The 21,063-nt window shown below is 40.3% G+C and overlaps 1 protein-coding gene across 1 annotated transcript in view; it reads left to right on the top strand.

Annotated features, from left to right (window-relative positions):
- ULK4 (unc-51 like kinase 4) overlaps nt 1-21,063 on the top strand; it is a 590,170-nt gene that overhangs the window by 350,582 nt on the left and 218,525 nt on the right. The gene's annotated exons all lie outside the window — the stretch shown is intronic.

The following is a 21,063-nucleotide window of genomic DNA, read 5'->3' as shown; positions in this document are numbered from 1 at the left end:
TTCCTTTAGTATTTCTTGTAAGGCGGTTCTGATGGTAATGATCTCCTATTTTTATTTTTATTTTTTTTGAGGAAAGTTTATTCTTCCTTCGTTTCTGAAAGACAGATTTGTTGGATGTAGAATTCTTGATTGACAGCTATTCTCTTTGAATATTTTAAATATGCTATCCCATTCTCTCCTTGCTTAAATGTTTCTGCTTATAAATTTGTCAGTAGTCTTATGGGGGTGCCCTTGTACGTAACTTCCTTCTTTTCTCTTACTGTTCTTTAATTATTTCTTTGTGTTTGACTTTTGACTATTAGACTGCGTCTCTGTAATTGTTCAAGTTCAAATGATTTGGTGTCCTATGGGTCTCATGCGTGTAGATATCCATTTCTCTCCCCGTTTTTCTGGACATTTTCAGCCATTGTTGCTTTAAATATACTTCCCATTCCTTTCTCTTCTTATTCTGGAACCTCCATAATGTGAATATTGTTTCTTTTCATAGTGTCCCCATATTTCGTGTAGACTTTTTCACTCTTCTCTTTTTCTTTTTGCTTCTGTGACTGTGTAATTACCTTGTCCTACGCTCCATGTCACTGGTTTGTTCTTCTGTATTGCTGGGTCTACTTTGGAAACTATTGAATTCATCAGTTTGGTTATTGTATATTTCAACTCTAGGATTTCTGTTTTATTGGTTTTTGATGGCTGCTATTTCCTTGTTCAACTTCTTGTTTTGTTCATACTTTGTTTTCCTGATTCATTTACATGTCTGTGTTTTCTTGTAGTTCACTAAACTTCCTTAAAAGGATTATTCTGAATTCTTTACCAGTATGTAGATCTCCATTTTGGCGGGGTGGGGGTTGGGGCAGTGGTTGGAACTTTATTAGTTTACTTTGGTTGTGTGCTATTTACCTGACTTTTCATGATTCTGATTTTTTTGGTTGATATCCACACATTTGAGTAATCAAGACCCTCAAGTTTACAGCTCTGCTTTGGCAGAGATGATTCTTCACCAGTTAGCTCAGTTTGGGTTTCTGAGTGTGTCTGCTGGGTTTCTGAGTGTGTCTACCTTGAGCAGGTAGAATGGGCTATTTTGGTCTATTTTGTGGTAAGGCAGCTATTTGTCCCCTGAGGACAGTGATGGAGATGTGCTTGAATAGTTGGATAGGACTGCTGGCTCCATTCCCTACCTGAGTTGAGGCAGTGGGATGGGCTCCATGGATGCTTGGGTTCTCTGATTAGGTTTACTAGTTGGTTAAGACTGGGTTACTTTATTCAGTAGTAGATTAGAGCTATGAATTAGCCTCCCTGTCCTGCGAGGGCAGCAGGATGGCACAGAGCATCTGTCTAACTCATTTGCAAATGTGAATTAGGTCACAGTGTATACTGAACTCCGTGGTCAGATGAGGCTTCCAGTTTGGCTCTACAGATGGGAGAAACCATAACCTGTGCTCTTTGTTGTATATTGGGTTATTGAATGGGCCATATAATTTCCTGCATGCTCTGGTTAGGTTCCCTGGTCAGATTGGCTGAAGGCTATATTCAGCAATCAGCAGGGCTCTGAATTAGATCTCTTGGGTGGGCACAGTAGGAGAAGCAGCTCTAAAGCTGGCAAAGCTTTTTGTTGTCTTAAGTGAAGCCAACTTACAGTCTGACTTCTCTGACTGAACAGAGCCACTGGATTTGCTCTGAAAACTTTTGGCTCTGCTTGCCCATCTCTTGGCTCAAGTGCGGTCAGGTTGCACAGCTTCTGGGATTTGTCACTAGCTCTTCTGGTCAGATGGGGCCAGATGATACTCTTACGGTGGGTGGAGATGTGTCGCCACTCCCATGCCTGAATCCCCCTGTTGTGTGTAGTACAGGGATGCTCCATACCCAGTTCTGGCTTTCCTCTGGGGGTGATCAGCTCTTCCTGCTCACCTGCCTATTGGCTCAAGTGCTACTGGGCCACACTGCTTCCAGTTTTCCCCAGCCCTTCTGGTCAGATTATGCTGGAATTCACTCTGCATAGCAGCCCAGGCAGTGATTCAGCTTCTTGCTTGGGTGTGGCAAACTGGGCACTAGGGAGGCAAAACTGGTTCAAAGATCCAAATCAGATAGATCTGCACCCTGCACTGAGTCCTCTTGTCACAGTGTACCCCCAACGTGAATCTACAGATGAGAAAGCTATTCATTGAGATTATGACTTGGGCTCCCCAGGTACAAGTTCAGTCTGCCAAGATCCCTGTGCTGGATGTCATTAGCCCCTCCCCACTTCACTGTTAGACATCCAGCCTTTGAGCCCTACAGATTCCCCTTGTGATCCCTGTGGTGCAAGATGAGACTCGGGGCTCCTGCATAGCCACCCACAATGTTGGGGGGTTGCTGGCCATCCCTGTGGGTTCCTTTTTCCCTGCTGGAGGAATTGATGGCTCAGAGGGACTTTCCTTATGGTGCTGATTGGTGGCCTGGGGGAGGGACAATGTGGCCAACACATAGCTGCTTCTCTTATCCTTCTAATGTGGTCTGTCTCAGTGTCTTCCATACAGGGGTATGCTTCAGCATCACCTCTGTGTTCTAGAATTCTCTCAATGGTGTCTGGTTCCTGAGTAGCTGTGACTTGTTTTGAGAGGAGCAAAGTCAGGAACAATCTGTATCACCACCTTGGTTTCCTGTAAATCTTACTGGCATTTATTCCATTAAACAAAAAGCCCACCCAGGGGGCACCTGGGTGGCTCAGTTGTTGAACATCTGCCTTTGGCTCAGGTCAGGATCCCGGGGTCCTGGAATCGAGTCCTGCATCAGGCTCACCGCAGGAAGCCTGCTTCTCCCTCTGACAATGTCTCTGCCTCTCTCTGTATGTCTCTCATGAATAAATAAATAAATTTAAAAAAACCCATCCATGAACCCCTTCAAAGCATTCTAACTTGGACTGAGCATTAGGATACTGTGAAGTAGTGCTTGTAGGATTCTTAGTAGCCCTATTGGCTGGCCGAGAGAGTGGGTAAGGAGTCAAGACGTCTGAAATTGAGATTAGAGAGGTTGCAGCTATGGGTTCATGAATGCACAGAAATACATGGCTGAGGTGGGATGAAGGACAAAATGCTAGAGGACAGGAACTTAGGGAAATGAGAGATCAGGCATAGGATTGTTTATGAGGTGACCCCGATGGCTACAGAGATTTTGTGTTTAATGGGCTGTTAGAGCCAGAGCACCTGAAGAAGCACAGACAGATTTACCAGGAAGCTAATGAAGCTTATGTGTCAAGGGCCCTCTTTCATAGAGGGGAGATTTTACATTTATATATATATTTTTCCCTCTTGTAGTCTGTCCTCACCCCCAACCATATAAGCTTCAGTTCTCATGGTATCTGGCCCCATTCCAGGATTTGTGGAGTGAACTGAAATCACAAAAATAATTATGGCAAGAGTAGCGTTAGTTAATGGTAATAATATTGTGCTCAGGGAATAAGTGGAAGTGATTTAGTGGTCTGAGGGTGTTGGGAGAGAGGAAGCAGGTGGTAGAGACTGTTGATCTGAGATTTAGTGGACTGTAGCCTGCTGGCTGGCAGTTTGCTTTTACAAATAAAGTTTTGTTGGAACATAGACATGTCCATTCATTTACATGCATCTTTGGCTTGTTTTGTTGTATAATGACAGTGTCTATAGTTGAGATACAGACTGCGTGGTCCCTAAAGCCTGAAATATTTACCATACTGCCATTTAAGAAAAATGTTTGCCAATCTTTGGTCTAGAAGCAGCAGTATGTAATAAGGTGACACCACCCAGATGGAAAGGGGTGGACAATTTGAGAGATTTTTCTGATGACTCTGTGTTCCAAAGGTCACTGTGGAAGGGGTTTGGGGGTTGAGAATGGGTAGGCTGTTGCCTTTGAAAGATGATGTGCCAAATTGTTTTTCTGTCTTGATGGCAGGAGATCGTGGATGAATGATTTGGGATCATAAGCTGTTTGTGGCAGCTGAAGTAGAAATACATAGTGGGCCTGGTGAGTCCACACAGTCGTAAGTCTGAGGAGAGGTATCAGGCAGCAAAGATGGCAGGATGAGGAAGGGTAGTGGAATTCCCAGAGTACAGACTTTGGGAACTCCTTGCCGGCCCCTGCTAGCAGAGGATAGAAAGGAGGGGTAGGAAGGAGCTCCTGTGGCCTGTAGAATAGTCTGCTTCCAGTCTCTGGAGAGGAGCACCAGGTCTGATTTTCTATCATTGCTCTGCTGCTTTCCAAACTCCTTGGCTACTCAATGTGTGGGTTGATTTTTCCAGGGCTGGGTGAAGACCCGATGCATGTTTGCAAACCCAGAGTGTATTAAGATTCACTGGAATGTGGCCACATGAAGAGTCATTGGCAACCTGTCACCATACAGCTTTGAATGTACATGGTTGCTTTGAATTTAGTGTTGGTAATCTTTATTTCAGATCAGTTCTGGCTCAGTTACTGGTTTACATATTTATTACAATTCACACAGAATTAAATTCCCTCTTCCAAACAGAGATATTTCCAACATTGATCCTTAAAAATCATCTCCATATAAGGTAGAAGAAGAAATAATTATTCTTGCTTTCAAGTGCCTCATATTAGCACTGTATTAGGCCAGTGTCAGCTGAGTTTCATCCTCAGACTGTGCACTTACAACGGTAAGAGTGCTGTGTGGGGCATGCTCCGGCTATGCTCTCTTGTATCCGTGCTTTGATGGTACAGAGCATGTGGAACAAAATGGACATCCATGGTTCTGAGTTGAAAAATGACAAGAGTCCTCCTCCAAAGGGGAAGAACTTTTTGGAAGAACTTAACCAATTAGTTTTACTTATATATTCCTTTTTATATCCATATAAAGGTAATCTGTGAGAAACTCCACATCAGAAGTCTCAGAGCACTTACACTGAGTGTAGGATGGGGTTCTAAGTGATAAAGTGTGTGCCATGATGCAGTTGGCAGCATTTTTTTTCTTAGTGGTATATAATAAAAGGCTGTTTCTTCTGATCGTGGCATCTTAGATTCAAATAAGTATGTAGCGGTACAGTGTCTGCTACTTGGTAGCCATGCCACAAAGCACACAAACTCTGGTAAGTAGAGTCACTACATATCACCAGCATGAAACTGCATTGTGTAATTCAGGGTTTTTTTGCTTAAACATTTTCATTTGTAAATGAACCATTTAGGGGAGAGAATTATAAAATAAAGTAAGACCTTTTGTTTACATTTGAAAAATATCAGAGTTATTAACATTTTAAAACTGGCTGCTAGCTTATCCCTGTGCAGTGACCTTTCAATAATGGATATTAATTCCAGCTCAGTTTTACCAGCAGAGCTGTCAGAAAGATGTATTTACATGACAGACTGCAGCAGCCAAAACACTGTAGCACCTTGAAAGAAGCATTTAAAGAAATTATGTTTGTCTCCATTGGTTTATGGTGTGTCAGAAATCAAAATATTCATTTCTTACTAGGTTTATTATAAGACTCCCTGGATTGGTGTTTACTTAAGAAACCAGAAAATCACTGAGAGTTGTTTGGGCTTTGAAGGTGTACTTGATAGCTGTCTTATATTCATCTACTTTTATGACTAAGATTCAAAATAATGTACAGTAGAGGTTGGCAAACATTTCCTATAGGCCCCATAGTCTTTGTCATTACTACTCAGTACTGTTAATATAGCAGGAAATCAGCCTTTGAAATCCATAAATGAGTGGGCATGACCTAGTTTCGATAAAATTTTATTTCCAAAATTAGGTGGCCATCCCACTGGCCATGGTTTGCCAACCTCTGTTATACAATAACTAACCCAAAGTTTCTCAAAACTACTCTTAAATCTTTATAAGTCAACATCTATAAAATTTAGTTATTAAGAAATAACAACAAAAAAGAAATAACAGAAAATTGGATATAAATTAGTATGTTAAGGAAGAGCCTGCTGCCCTTATAATAGTATGAAGGTATATGAAGAAAAGTAGACATCTGTCCTAAGGGTTTAATCTAAAAATGATAATTAATAAATTTTATAGTCAGTTAGCCTTTGCTAGATAATAAACCACCCCAGAACTAAGTCACTTATAATAAGTCATTTATTTTCTCCCCACCCCGTGGGTTGGCAGCCTGGGCTGGGCTCAACCGTATGCCTGGATCCTCGAGGGGGGCTCCCTCAGGCTTCCTAACATGGCAGCCACATTCAGGAAGAGCCTGCATGGAAGCTGCAAAGCCCCTCAGAGATCTCATGCCCCCTCCATCACATGCTGTAGGTTGAGGGAAATCACTAAGTCAGGCTGGTTTAGAAGGGAGGTTCCAGGAGCTGCAAAGAACATAGGGCCATCTCAAATCTATTTCAGTTACCTAGACATTTAGAACCATAACTTCATACAGCACCACAACCAGTGCACTAGGGGTCGGCAGACTATTCTAGAAAAGAGCTGGATGGTATCTATTTTGGCTTTGTGGCCACAGCCTCTGTGGCAGCTACTCACTTCCACTCTTAGAGCTCCAAAACAACCATAGACAGTGCATAAAGAAATGAATAGGGTGTTTCAATAAAAATTTATTTACAAAAGCAGATAATTTGATACCCCGTCCCCATCTAGTTCTTTCAGTTTTTCAACAGATAGTGCATGCCAGGGATTGTTCTAGTGCAAGGAACACAGCAATGAATAAAACTGATAAATATCTCTGCCTTCCTGAAACTCATGTTCCAGTCGAGAAGATAAACAGCAAATAAATGAAGAAGAGGTTTATGTTAGATAACATTAGATGTTTCATGGTGAGGAGTACTGAGGGAAAAATAAAAGGAGGAAAGGGATAGGAAATGCCTGGATCAGTGTGGGATAGAAACTCTACTTTGGGTAGCCAAAGATGGCCTTGCTTTGAAGTGATAAAGTAAAAACGTGAAAGAAGTGAAGAAGCGAGTCCGGCAGGTGACTGGGTGTTGGTGGGCAACTGAACAAGCAAGTGCAGAACCAAAGCGGGTATGTGGTTGGCCTGTCAGAGGAATGGCAGGGAGGTGGACATGGCTGCAGTACAGGGAACACTAGCAAAGAGCAGCAGTAAAAGTCAGCAGAACTGGTTGGTCCATTCGGGTTGCATAGGGCCGTTATTTTTGTCTAAAGCCATTGAAAGCTTTAAAATCAATTGGAAACTTGTGACTAGACTGATGTTCAGTGTTGTATGGTTGTTGTTTTTTTTTTTTAAGATTATTTATTTCAGAGAAAGAGGGAGAGCGCATGAGCAAGGAAGCATGGGAATATAGGGGGTGGGGAAGGAGCAGAGGGAGAAGGAGAAGCAGACTCCCACTGAGCAGGGAACCTGATGGGGTTCCGGGATCATGACCTGAGCCAAAGTCAGAGGCTTCACCCACTGAACCATCCAGGCACCCCTGCAGTTCAGTTTTTTTTTTTTTTTAATAGTTCAGTTTTAATGGAGAATTAGGTAATTGGTTGGTAGACTACCTACCTACCTGCCTCCCTCAGCTAACTTGTAAAGATCAGCCCAGTGTTTTAGGTGAGGCTGATGATGATCCAGTTTAGAAAAAATCCTGCAGTGACTTAGCTCCTGCCTGGGGCTGGAATCTCTTATTGGCTGTCACCTTGAGAGATTACGGTGTGAATGGCTCTGGCATTAGAGAGCCCTTTTTTTTTGCACAAAGCAGCACACTCCACCTTTGAAAAATTCTAATTGTTAGGAAGATTTTCTTTATATTGAGCTGAAACTGGCTTCTCTGTAATTTCTACCCTAGTTGATTCTAGTTTCCCCCTTCAGAGCTACTTAGACAACATTGATTATTTCAGTTCCCTGCAGGGGGAATACCATACTTGGCCAAATTAAGTGTGCAGGTAGAGTTTAGATGATGGTGATATCACAATTTGTTTTATATCTCACTGTTTAAGATGCCAGAAATACATTACTGATTTTTTTTTCACAGCTGTTGAGACCTATTTATTTCTTTACTACCCTGTGTAGCTATTTATAGTAGCCCTTCTTAACATATCTTTCAAAATGCATGGTGTTCCTTGATTTTGACATTCATTTTACTTCCATCCATTATTGAGAATTTATTCAGTTATACCAATTTATTTTAGATGGTGTTTATTTTCAGGTTCTACTGGCTGTTGTCAGATTACAAACCACCCCATAAATCAGCGAATTAAAACAAAAATCCTGTTATTTTGACTCTTGTGTCCGTAGGTTGGCTGGAGCTCACTCTAGGCTAAGCTGTGCCTTAACATGAACAGATTGCCTAAGTAGCAACAACTCTAATGGACCTGATGATACTGGGGTCTTCTACAGTTCTGGTTAGTTCTGGATGCAGTCCAGCTGGTCCCTCAGTGCATTAATGGCCATGCTACAAAGGGCCCAGTGTGACTCCCTGACTGCCAAGGCCTAATTTCCTTAGTGGCCCAAGCATTCCACCTCAGTTTTCTGAACCCCCAGCTTTCTAAATGCCCTGTTGTACCTAACAGCAGTTTCTGTGCCCTTATGCTTAGGGATTCCATGATGTGGGAGGAAAAACTTAGATTTTAAGGATTGATGTGTTAAAGTTTCTCAAGATGATTCTAAAAAATACTCTAATGTATTTAGTGAAATTTTAGTTGTTTATAGTTTTAAAAAATTGAAATCAAATTCATATACCACAAAGTTCAACATTTTAAAATTCCTATTTCAGTGGTTTTAGTCACAAGTTTATACAACTATATCCACTGTCTAATTCTAGAACGTTGTCATGACTTCAAAAAAAACCCCAAAACAAACTCCATGTTCCCCCTCCAGTTATTCCCATTTACTTCTTCTCCAGTCCCCAGAAACCACTGATCTATTTTCTATCTTTATGGATTTACTTATCCGGACATTTCTATAAATGGAATCCTATATATGTGGTCTTTGTGTTTGATGTCTTTCACTTAATATGTAAATGTTAATGTTTTAAAAAAAGCACAAATAATCTAGTTTAAAGTATTGTTACCCAAGAACGTGTATATGTTTAACACTTACTTTTATCAGTGAGAGTGACAGAACGTGAGAGACTCCTAACTCTGGGAAATGAACAAGGGGTGCTGGAAAGGGAGGTGGGTGAGGGGTTGGGGTGACTGGGTGATGGGCACTAAACAGGATGGATGAGCACTATTACGCTATATGTTGGCAAATCGAACTCCAGTAAAAAATATATAAAAATAAATAACACTTTCATTACATATTTGAATTTTTATAACTTCTTACTATCTTGATATCTTGAAACCTTTTGCATTAACAGATTGCCCTTATTTGCCTCAAAGAGTTTTTAAACATATCTACATAAATCTAAAGTAAATGCCTATATGAAGAATACATTATTTTTAAATTTTTATTTATTTATGATAGTCACAGAGAGATAGAGAGAGAGAGGCAGAGACACAGGCAGAGGGAGAAGCAGGCTCCATGCACCGGGAGCCCGACGTGGGACTCGATCCTGGGTCTCCAGGATCGCGCCCTGGGCCAAAGGCAAGCGCCAAACCGCTGCGCCACCCAGGGATCCCCCTGAAGAATACATTTAATTCAGTAGCTTTTCTCTGTTAGAAATTATCCTCATCTTAAATGTGCAAGATGGTATTGTAGCAGTGTAAAGAGTGCTTTCAAAAAAAGTTGAAGTTTAACTGGACATAGAATGGGCATTGCTCAAATTGACATGAAATTATTCATTATGATAATGGTACCAAACTTACGTGAGCTATAAGGTGGATGCTAAAGGGGCTTTTCTTTTCTCAAAGATGCTTTGACAACCCTTTTCTGTTAAGCTAATAATTGGATAAAGGTAGACTTGTAATAAAACTTGGAGACAACAAAGATCCCAGCTTAAATCTTACGATATATCTTTTTCTTGGACTAGAACACACTGCAGCCTCAGTTTTCAAAGATGTGTGTGGGGATGAGATAAAAGTAAGTGTCTGGAGGGGTGCATGGGTGGCTTAGTCTCTGACTCTTGATTTCAGCACAGGCCATGGTTTTCAGGGTCATGGGATCAAGCCCCAAGTCAGGCTCTGTGTTCAGTGTGGAGTCTGCTTGTCCTCCCTCTGCTCATCTCCCTACTTGCTCTCATGCTCATTCTCTCTCTAAAATAAATAAAACCTTATAAAAGGAAAAAAAAAAAACTAAGTATCTGGGAAATCTTTAACTGAGCTTGATCTGTATCGGACAGTATTTTCCTTTAGTGGAATTCTGAGGTAAGTCACAAGGTTCTCTTTCAGCTTATATTGTGACAAAGTTTATCTTTTCTTGCCACTCATACTAACCAATAGCTTACTGTACTTAATGAATCAGAGGAAAATCCAGTATTCTCCCCTTTACCCCATTTCCTTGGTTGCCTACTTGTAAAGTGGCAGTCATACTTATCTAGGCATTCTGCAGGTGAATGAATTATAAGAGACTTTTGAAACCCCTCAGGAGAGATGCCTTAGTTAACAAAATACTCCCTGGCCAGAAAGCTATAAAATGAAATTCTTATATATAAATGTCTGTATCTGTAAATTTTCCAATGATAAATTCATGTATGCAGTTAGATTGAGGTTCTAACAGAAAACAATAAAAAACATTGACCTGTAGAAGGCAGGATTTTGGAGAGTGGTTTCAGGACATAGGAGTTATTAGGCAAACTCAAGCTTGGACTGTCAAGTCTTTGCTTCTTGAGGGCATGTTTGCCTATGAGCTGTGGCCAGTCCCCTGTCTTACCATGTTATTTATATGTCCAACTCTCAGAGGGAGTACATTATTTGAGCTTTTCTTCCATGAAATGAAAAATCTAGAGATCTGAAATTCCATCATCCTATTCTGCCCTCACAGTGGGGCCATGAAATTGGTTTTCTCGTTGATAAAGTAGAGCTTAAATCTTCTTTGCAGGGTTGGGAAGATTTAAATGAGATCATGTATGTAAAGCACTTGACAAATAATAGAGTTCCAACAAATAATAGCTATTATTACTACTATTTTAGTGCTGTGCTTGGTAAAAAACTACTTGCTAGATGAATTGCAGATTCGATTTTTTTTTTAAGGAACTTCTGAATGTTTCTGGATAATGTAACAGGGGAAAAAAACACTTAATTTTGTTTCTATATCCCCAAGTCCACATAAAACAGAAGCCCAACTGCATCTTCAGTGGGAAAGAAAAAAACCCTGCAAAACTTCCAGCCAAAACCTTTGAGGCATACCTGCCAAATAACATGAATTCTGTACAAAAATGAGCAGTATACACCTCATTTAGACTTTAAACAAGGTGTATATTTTCCTCAAATATGTGCCACAGCCCTGAATGACACATCTAATGAGTCTGTGACTGGTGTGACAAGATACAAGTCAGCCAGGTGGTGATGTCCCTATGTTCCAAACCACAGGGGCATTAGGGCACCCAGGGGAAGTGGAGGGCTGCAGGGGAGACCACACTCATGTACCATTTCTGTCATCTCTGAACTTGCCTTCCAGCTGAAGGCAGCGACCTCAAAAAATGTGGCAAGGTGGGATGTTGGCAAGAGCTTTGTCCAGATTGACTTAGCCATGGCCACACTGGTCTCTTGAATGTTGAAGAGATGTACATGGAGGCTGCAGAGTGACTCCACTCATGCTGACCACCACACTGGCCATGGCCCTGGCCCTGTCCATATTTCTTCAGCAGGTACCTGTTATTTTTCAAAGCTGAGTAACCTTCAGGAAGGAACCATTCATAAAACCTGGAGGAAGGGAACTTATGTGAAAGGTAAAGAAAGGACACACATTTTCTAAGTCTGAGGGATGTAATAGACTCACTCTAGGAGAAGGACCTCAAGGAGAGATGCAGGAGCTCAGGGGGAGACGTGGAACAGAGAAAGAGATGAACAGCAAACTGGGAGAGCTTGGGAAGAAATGGAAGAAGGGAACTTTAGCCTGTGACACTGGAAATGACCTGTCAACAGACATGAAAGCCACACCAGGAGCTGCAAAAAACTGAGTCAACACAACGGAAAGTATCAGGTAGCAGGAAGTCTTCATAAGGACACAAAAGAAACCGGTGATTTAAAATTACAAGTAGAGGAAGTGGTCAATATCATGGGCGAAGGAGATAGAACATAATAAGGATGATTGGTGCTCTAAAAAAAAAAAAAAAAGAGAGAGAAAGAGAGAGAGACCTGGGCAAATTGAACAGATAAATACTTTATTTTATTTTTTTAAAATTTTTATTTATTTATGATAGTCACAGAGAGAGAGAGAGAGACAGAGACAGAGACACAGGCAGAGGGAGAAGCAGGCTCCATGCACCGGGAGCCCGACGTGGGATTCGATCCCGGGTCTCCAGGATCGCGCCCTGGGCCAAAGGCAGGCACCAAACCGCTGCGCCACCCAGGGATCCCCAGATAAATACTTTAAAACCATAGAAAATGCTTCATAAATAAGTAAGTGTGCAGATTAAAAAGGCATGTCATATCTTAGAAAAAATGATGCAGAGTGACCTATTCTGGTTGGTAGGATTAGCCATCAAGAACAAAGAAAAGATTATTTGTGTCTTTTTTATATGACCATCCTAATGGTGTGAAGTGATAGCTCACATGATTTTTGACATGCATATCCCTGATGGCTAATGATGTTGAGCATTCTTTCTTGGGCTTAGTGACTGTTCTTTGGTACAATGTCTATTCGGGTTGTCTATTTTGAAATTCAGGAATTCTTTTGCTCTGAATTTTAAAATTTCATGTGCCCCTGGGGGGCTCAGTCGGTTAACCATCCACCTTTGGCTCAGGTCGTGGTCCCTGGGTCCCGGGATGGAGTCCCACATCTGGCTTACTGCAGTGGGGAGCATGCATTTCCCTCTTCCTCTGTCCCTCTGCTCCCTGCTCGTGTGTGTGTTTTCTTGTTCTCACTCTCTCTCTATCTCAAATACATAAAATCTTAAAAAATTTTTTTTTTAAAATTTCAAATGTTTTAATTGCGTTCCTGACTCCTAAGGATATCAGGTCTGTTTTTCATATAGCAACAGGCAGAATGATCATTTCAAGGGCAGATCTTATATTGCTCCCTACGTTAACTTTATGCTGTTTGTAGGAACAAGAATGGAATCATTAACATAGCATAGAGCTCCTGTTCCATCTACTTCATCTCCAGCCACTTTTCCATCTGCTGCCTGTGTTTTGGCCTTCTTCACCCCATCTCAATTTCTGTTGTGTACCATGCTTCTTTCTACCCCACACCTTCCACCTTCCCATGTGCCATTCCTCATCCTTCTTCCCTCCTTATTGCCTTCAGAGCTCTGTTCAAATACCATTTTCTCAAAGAACCCTTCCCTGATATTCCTTCAGGGAGACTGTTGTGCTTTCTACAGCTTTAATTAAAATAGGAAGTAGCAGTTAATTGCTTAATGTCCCTGTCATCTGCTAGAAAGAAATCCCCATGAAGTCCAGAACCTGCCTTTGCCATGCACAACTGACTTCCCCCTCCACAGTTCGTGGTGCATGGGAGTTGCTAAGTAAATATGCACTGACTGAATGAAAGTGGACCACCTAGTATAGTGCTCATATTCCATTTCTAGAGTAAGGGCTTTGAGACTCTGCTCATGAGCTCAGCCACAGAATGCCCTGACCCTGTGTTTTCCATCTGTTGACCTCATCTGTAGTGATGTACCTTGTATCTTTCTCCCTTCCACATATGTTTACATGAGGCATTGTGTGCTGGATTCTTTTAAGGCTGCCAAATTGAATACAATTTGAGCTGCTGACTGATTTTTTTCTTCAGTTCTTATCTTATCCTCACTTTTGGGATCCTGCTTGCTGATCTCCTAAGGGCAGATCCTTTCTGGAGCACACTGAAAATCACTGGCAGAAGCTGAGACCATAATCTTGGATTTAGCAGAGCAATTTTGAGCAGTGATCTCGTTTTTCATCTTTTATTGTATTTGATTTTAAAATATGGACTAGGTGTTAGATAGATGCAACTGTCCACTTATCTCTCTTTTCAGGTTTCTTTGAATCAGAAGGGCCTGTGCACCATTACTCTCCTTCCCAGGAATATCTTTACCAGCTCTCGCTTAGGCTTCATAATGCCAGAAACACCCAGAAATATCAAAGCCATATTATCATTTATCCAAAAAGTTTTCTTCAGTAAAAGGAAAAAAGACATTTAACAAGTTTTTTGATTAAATGAGATTAAAAATATGTTAAAGAGGAGGGAGGGGCATATAATAGAAGGTGTGAATCTATAGGCCTCCTCTCAATATATTTTTTAAAATTTTTTATTGGTGTTCAATTTGCCAACATATAGAATAACACCCAGTGCTCATCCCATCAAGTGCCCCCCCTCAGTGCCCGTCACCCAGTCACCCCCACCCCCCACCCACCTCCTTTTCTACCGCCCCTTGTTCATTTCCCAGAGTTGCCTCCTCTCAATATTTCAAAGCTCTCCTGAGAGATTTTTTGAAACACTTAAAAAAAAAAAAAAAACTATTATTTAGGGAAGAATTTGAGAAGTTAGCATGCAAGTAAAAGAGGGTCACATGGTATGGCAATTGAAATAGCTGAGTTAGAATCATGAGTCTGTGACTTAATCTGTGAGATACTTTGGGTTTTAATCTCTTTAGGATAATGGTACCTATTTTGTATGTTTGTTGGAGGATTAAATGATAATGTATGTAAAACTTTCATGTATAATTAATAAAATTAGCTTAAGTATTTAAAAGTAAGTACTAAAAATAGCTAAGTGTTCCTCACATGGGACCATATAAGCAGATCATTGGAATGAGAGACATGAAGCCCAAGATAAATTATTTGATTCCAAGACAGTGTCAGCCATTTAAAATAAGTTAAGCTTTATCATTTCAAATAGGTTATAATGCTGTGTACTGAAAAATAGCTCCAAGCCATTGTTATTTTTTTGTAATTATTTATTTGTGAATTCTTTCTTTTCTTTCTGAGATAATTAACATATAACATTGTGTAATATCTAAGATGTATAAATGTTTGAATTTAGTATACATATAATGCAGTTATATCACATGATTACCTTTTTTTGTGGTGAGAACATATAAGTTCTATTCTTTTAGCAATTTTCAAATATACAATACAGGATTGTTAACCGTAATCACCATGCTGTGCATTAGGTCCCCACACCTTACTCATCTTATAACTGCAAGTTTATATTCAGTCATTGTTCTTAAAAAGTTACAGAGAAAATAGGGGTGCTAAGTTCATAGGATGGAAAGTATGTCATTTACAAAAAGAGTAATAGAGGGATTTCAGAACTCCAGATAAGTCTGTCTCAACAAAATGATGATGCTGTTAGTTTGTGCTAATTTTAAAAAAAGGAGGGTTGATCAAGGAATGCCTGAGACCATATTTAAGAGGCATTAATGGCCATGTGATCTAGGGGATGGAAATTATGAACTCCTAGATCATACAATCAGGAGGACTGTGAATATTTGGTAAAAGGACTGTGTTGGGTTGGGGAATGGTAGCTTGTGGAGAAAAGGAACCAAAGTTTTAGTAGATTAATACAAAGGAAGTTTCTCAGTTGTATAAATAGTAGAATTCGTGGCCTTTCTGGTCAGTGGGTGGCTTTCTTCCATGTGGTGTCCATCTCCTTCCATTTCATAGCTCCATTACTCCCCTGAGACTTAGCGTCTTTCGTATCCAGCAGACAGAAGAGTAAAACAGTGAAGAAGGCACACCTTCTTAAGAATCCCAGCTTAGAAGTGAAAACACTTGCAAATCATTTATCTGACAAGGGATTAATTTCCAGAATACATAAAGAATGCCTACAACTCAACAACAAAAACACAAACGACCTAATTCAAAAATGGGCAAAGGACGTGAATAGACATTTTTCAAAAGAAGCCATGGAAATAGCCACTAAGCACATGAAAAGATGCACAATATTATTTGTTATTAGGGAACTGCAAATCAAAGCCATAATAAGATACTACTTCACACCTATTAGGATGACAATTAGTTTTTTTTTTTTTTTTTAAGAGGGAAATGTTGATAAGGATATGGAGAAATGGGAATACTTACATTGATGGCAATGTAAAATGGCGCAGCTGCTGTGGAAAACAGTATGGTGATTCCTCAAAAAGTTAAACACATGGAATTACCATATGACCTAGCAATCCACCTCTGAGGTGTATGCCCAAAAGAATTGAAAACAAGTACTCAAAGAGATACTTAAACACAAATGTTAGTTGCGTATTACTCACAATAGCCAAAGGGCAGAAACTACCCATGTGCTCATCAACGGATGAATAGATAACAAAATACAGTGCTTAACAAAATATACATACAATATAATATTCAGTGATAAAAAGAAATAAAATTCTGATATATACTACAACATGGATGAACTTTGTAAACAACACCCTAAATGAAAGAAGCCAGCACAAGAGGACAAATAACAGTGTGACTCCACTTTATATGTGGTACCTAAAATAGACAAATTCATGGAGTCAGAAAGAATAGCACTTACCAAGGCCTAGGAAAAAGGGGATGGGGAGTTACTGTTTAATGGATACAAAATCTTTTGGGGATGATAATAAGTGGTCTGGATACAGTGGCAATGGTTACATGACATTGTAAAAGTATTTAATGTCACTCAGTTGTATACTGTGAGATAAAGGTAGATTTTATGTTACATGTATTTTACCATAATTGAGAAAGAATCCTAACTGGAAGGAACACACATCCCCTTGCTCACATTCCATGGGTGAGAGCAAGTGTCACAGCCATGTTAGATTGCAGAGAGTTCAGGCAGTGGGGTACAAGACCGAACAGTCACTTCCCAGTGATGATTGCCCAGTTTGGAAAGACAGCCGTGAATATTTTGTGGCCAGCCAGCTACTTTGGACACAAGAGACCAAGTTTCAACATATATTTTTCATATACATGTATTTTGCAAGATAGTAAATCTAGTTTAGAAGCAACTTCTTGAAACTGTAGGATCAAAAGATCCTGAAAATTTCTTACCACACATCAACCAAGTAAAAAGAAATAATTCAAGTTATTATTTTACTAATTTTAAGTGTGTGAAATGTTCAAAATGAATAAAATGTTTCTTGTGTTAGTTTCTCATGATGGCAGTTATGAATTTACTCCTATCCATATCTCCCCTACATGGTCATATGTACTTTGAACTCCAAATCTCTACCCCACTGCGTTTCAGTAGGGTCACACTTGATATCTCAGTCTTGGGGCTTCCAGTGTCTCCTGGTGTGAGGAAGAATGTTGAGTTTACTTCTGGATGAAACACTAAAGAAACATTGCAGATGAAACTGGAGGCTGCTTGGCTTAAGGCACCCATGATGGTGAGGCAGTTTTTTTCTGGAGTGGAATGATTGGAAGCCGTTCATCCTAAAGAGTGACAGAAGATGCTGGGATGTTGGCTTGTAGGCCTGATGAGCTCCCAGCACTGTGTTCAGATAGGTGTCCACCTCTGCCATGAAACGTGAGGAGGTTTATGCTGTGAGTCGCTCCAAAAGGCAAGACCTCAAGCCCTAGTGAAGGTTCCAGGGTACCCACTTCCTGTTCAACATAAGAAAGATCTTTCCAGTGATTTGAAGACCAGTGTGGAGAGGTCAGCTTCTGGGCAAAGTGATTGCCACATGTCTGGAAGGGAGATGAGCCAGAGAAGCGATTCCAACACTAGTGGGAAGCTGGCTTAAGTCCTCTAGAGCTTCCTCACCACTCTGGAGAGTCTGTGATTCTTTCCTATCCTTGCCAATGTTTGCAAACATTCCTGCAGTCTCCAAGATGAAAAGCAGAGGAGGAGTTAATGTAATGAAAGGAAGCTATTAAGATGTAAATTGTTTTCTCCCTAAGTGGTTTCACAATGTGCTGAAACACACATTCACTTTTATTTCCTTCTGTCTAGGCTGCAAATGCTCAGAAACTAAAGACAGAAATGTGGAATCAAGCAGGTTTTCCCCATACAAAGAGAGACTGCTAACATCTGGCTCTTTCCTTTTCCCTTTAAAGGATATAATCAGTGTTGCATAGTGTCTCTAACGCCTGCTCTCTTATATCTTTAGTTTTAGAGGGAGAAAAATCTAATGTCAGGCAGCAATTACTGCAGCACTTCGCTGGCATATTCAGCAAACAGTAGGCCATTTAAACCGAGGACAGTTATTAATGGGATTAGAACAGTAATAAAACTTTATAGAGGAGTTTAATAACTCATTTACAGACCATGAAACGAAGCTAATAGTCAACCTTCATGGGTGAAGTGTTCTATTTGTCCTGTGGTCCACTGCTTTGACTTTTAGTCAAATGTCAAGAGATGACTTAGATTTCAAACATCAGTATATGCATCTTATTGTAAAAGGTAGAATTTTACACGCTTAAAAAAATGAGTCCCCAGAGAGCAATGATGTAGCATTAACATTTTTAATAAAATGTAAGGTATCAGCTCTTTCCACCTACAGATAATATAAGGGGAGATTGGCAAACAATAAAGTGATCTTCCGTATATATAAGCACCAAACTTTGGACTTAATCCAGTCTTTTTCTGGGGTATCTCTTGGATATTAGCTATAAATGGCTGAATACATTAGTCCATCTATCTCCCATTCTCTTAACAACTTGTACCACAAAGGAATCTGTCTAAGCATCATAGTTTGTCCTCACCTCCTTCCTAACACCTATCTTTCTTTCACTGCCCCATGCCCAAAAGATCTTTCCGGTTGGACACAGTTGTCTGATTTGGATTTTGTTTCCTTCCATTTCATTCAGTAACCCTTTTTCGAATCCCATTGTCTAGAGTTGGGATATTCCTAAAAGTCACTTATTAGAACCCCTCGTTGTACAAATGAGGGAAGCGAGGCCAACAAGGTGCAGAAACTTGAGGATGGGACCCCCACAGTGGGAAAGCAGCTGGGATGACCCCAAGATGCAGAGGTTCTAAACCTTAGCTCCCTTTACCCCCTATGCCTTGAGCAATGGCTGGCACCTCTGTTTCCAGAACACCAAGTATTTGATACAAAGTGCTTACTACCAACTGTTCAGCACGTTCTGCCTCTCATTTGGAACCAAGATTTTGCTTTAGTTCTGTTTGCTGTAAGAAATGGACTGGAACAGTGCCCTCTGTCTTTGAGGCAAAAATTACTGATGATTTGAGGTCCCTCCTTTTGTAGACACGGTGTAGCATCTTCTCGATGTCCCTGGTGGCCAGTGGCTTGCATTTTCTTTCTGTTTGAGACATGGCCAGTGTTTAGAAAAGGCATCTCTGCCTAGGGAATAAAGACATGCATTCTTTTATCTTGGGCTTCCACCAGCTGCACTCTACAGCTAGAAATGGCATTCACTCTGGCATTCTGACAAAGAAAAAAGAAGGGATAATTGTTTGGGCACGAGTCTATCTTATGAAATTGAAGCAGTAAACAGATTGGTGACATGACCATTCAGTGCTCAGTCCTCCGAATCATGTCTTGACAGAATGGCCAATCCAGAGGGTTTTACTAAGACCCTAATCAGGTGTTTGATATTGGATAAAAGGATGCTTATCCGGATTTTTTTCTGGTACAACATCAAGCTTGTCATTTTTGTTCTAAATATTTGATTGAATGAAGGAACAAATGAACTTGAAAAATTATATTAATTAAAGATAATTGCATTTGGTATGTGCTTGTGAGTCCATCAGATGAGGAGAGAACAGTTCCTATAATAATAAGAGCAACAGCAGCAGTTGTAAGAAGTAGAATCCCAAATGGCATTCATCTTTCAAAGACGCAGCCATCTAGCATTGAACACTGTCAATGGGGTTTGCCTCTGAGTCTGGCAAGGTGGCTGTCTCTTTAAGGAAAACCAGCCACCCAAATCTGGAGAGCCCACTGAGGTGCTATCAGAATACCAGCATGGAAATAGAAACCCGGTTTTGACCTTGTGGGTTATGTTACTTTAAAGGTGATATGTCTGATATATGTTGCTTATGATGTAGACTCATATATTGTTGAGGGGCAGAAATGTATGTATGTACAGATGAAAACCTCTCACAAGCTGCATCTCAACTGCATAGCAAAGTCCAAATGAAAAAAACAAAAGAACCAAAAAAAAAAAAATCTTAAACTTTTCTCCCAAACATGAACTTTCCAATTAAATGAGTCTAATTCTTGTCTAATTCTTTTCTGGTTGAAAATAGCCTGATTGCAAGTCTATTTATAGTCTCTTCAAAATCTATCTCTCTCTCCTCCCTAAAGCAGAGTCTGGATCTATAGCAGTGTTTTGTGTGTCCTTGTGGAGATGGGGGAAAGCAGGGGCTCTTTGGCTCCCTTTATGGTGAGACACAAATAAGGTTTTTTTTTAAAACTAATTTTATTTATTTTAATGTGTGAAATACTTTAGTTTTTAATCAGATACACTTCATCATTTTTGAAAATATGATTTAGCATTTTATTAGCAGTTTGCAGATTTGGTTTAGTTTATTTTTTTCTAAATTAGTAGTCTTAAAAAATTTTTTTTTAGAAGAGCAGTCTTAGGGGGCACCTGTGTGGTACAGTTGGTTAAGTGTCGGACTCTTGGTTTCAGCTCAGGTGGTGATCTCAGGGTTACAAGATCCAGCCCCACATCAGGCTCTGCACTCAACACAGAGTCAGCTTGAGACCATCTCTCCTTTTCCTCCTCTCCCTCTCCCCCCTCAAATAAATAAATCTTCGGTGTGCCTAGGTGGCACAAGTGGTTAAGCATCTGGCTCTTGATTTCAGCTCAGGTCGTGATCTGAGTCCTGAGATCAAGCCCCACATTGGGCTCCATGCTCAGTGCAGAGTCTGCTTGAGATTCTCTCTCCCTCTCCCTCTGCCCCTCCCACTCATGCTCTTGCACGTGCTCTCCTCAAATAAACCTTTTTTAAAAACAGTTTTAGGCTTACAGAGAAATTCAACAGAAAGTATAGAGAGGCCTCCAGCCTCCTGTCTCTCCCCCTTCTTCCACCCCACCCCCCACAGATTGCTCTCTTGTAACACACTAATGTTAATATTTGTTATAATTGGTGAACCGGTATTGATACATTATTATTATTATATAGAATTCATAGTTTACTTTAGGGTTCACCTTTTGTATTGTATAATTAATTCTGTGGGTTTTGCCAGATGCACATTGTCTTGTATCCACCATTGCAAGATCATATAGAATGGTTCCAG

Source organism: Nyctereutes procyonoides, unplaced genomic scaffold (assembly GCF_905146905.1).
Source record: "Nyctereutes procyonoides isolate TBG_1078 unplaced genomic scaffold, NYPRO_anot_genome, whole genome shotgun sequence".
Lineage (NCBI taxonomy): Eukaryota > Metazoa > Chordata > Mammalia > Carnivora > Canidae > Nyctereutes > Nyctereutes procyonoides.
Note: the sequence above shows the minus strand (reverse complement) of the source record. Positions and strands in the feature narration are given on the sequence as shown.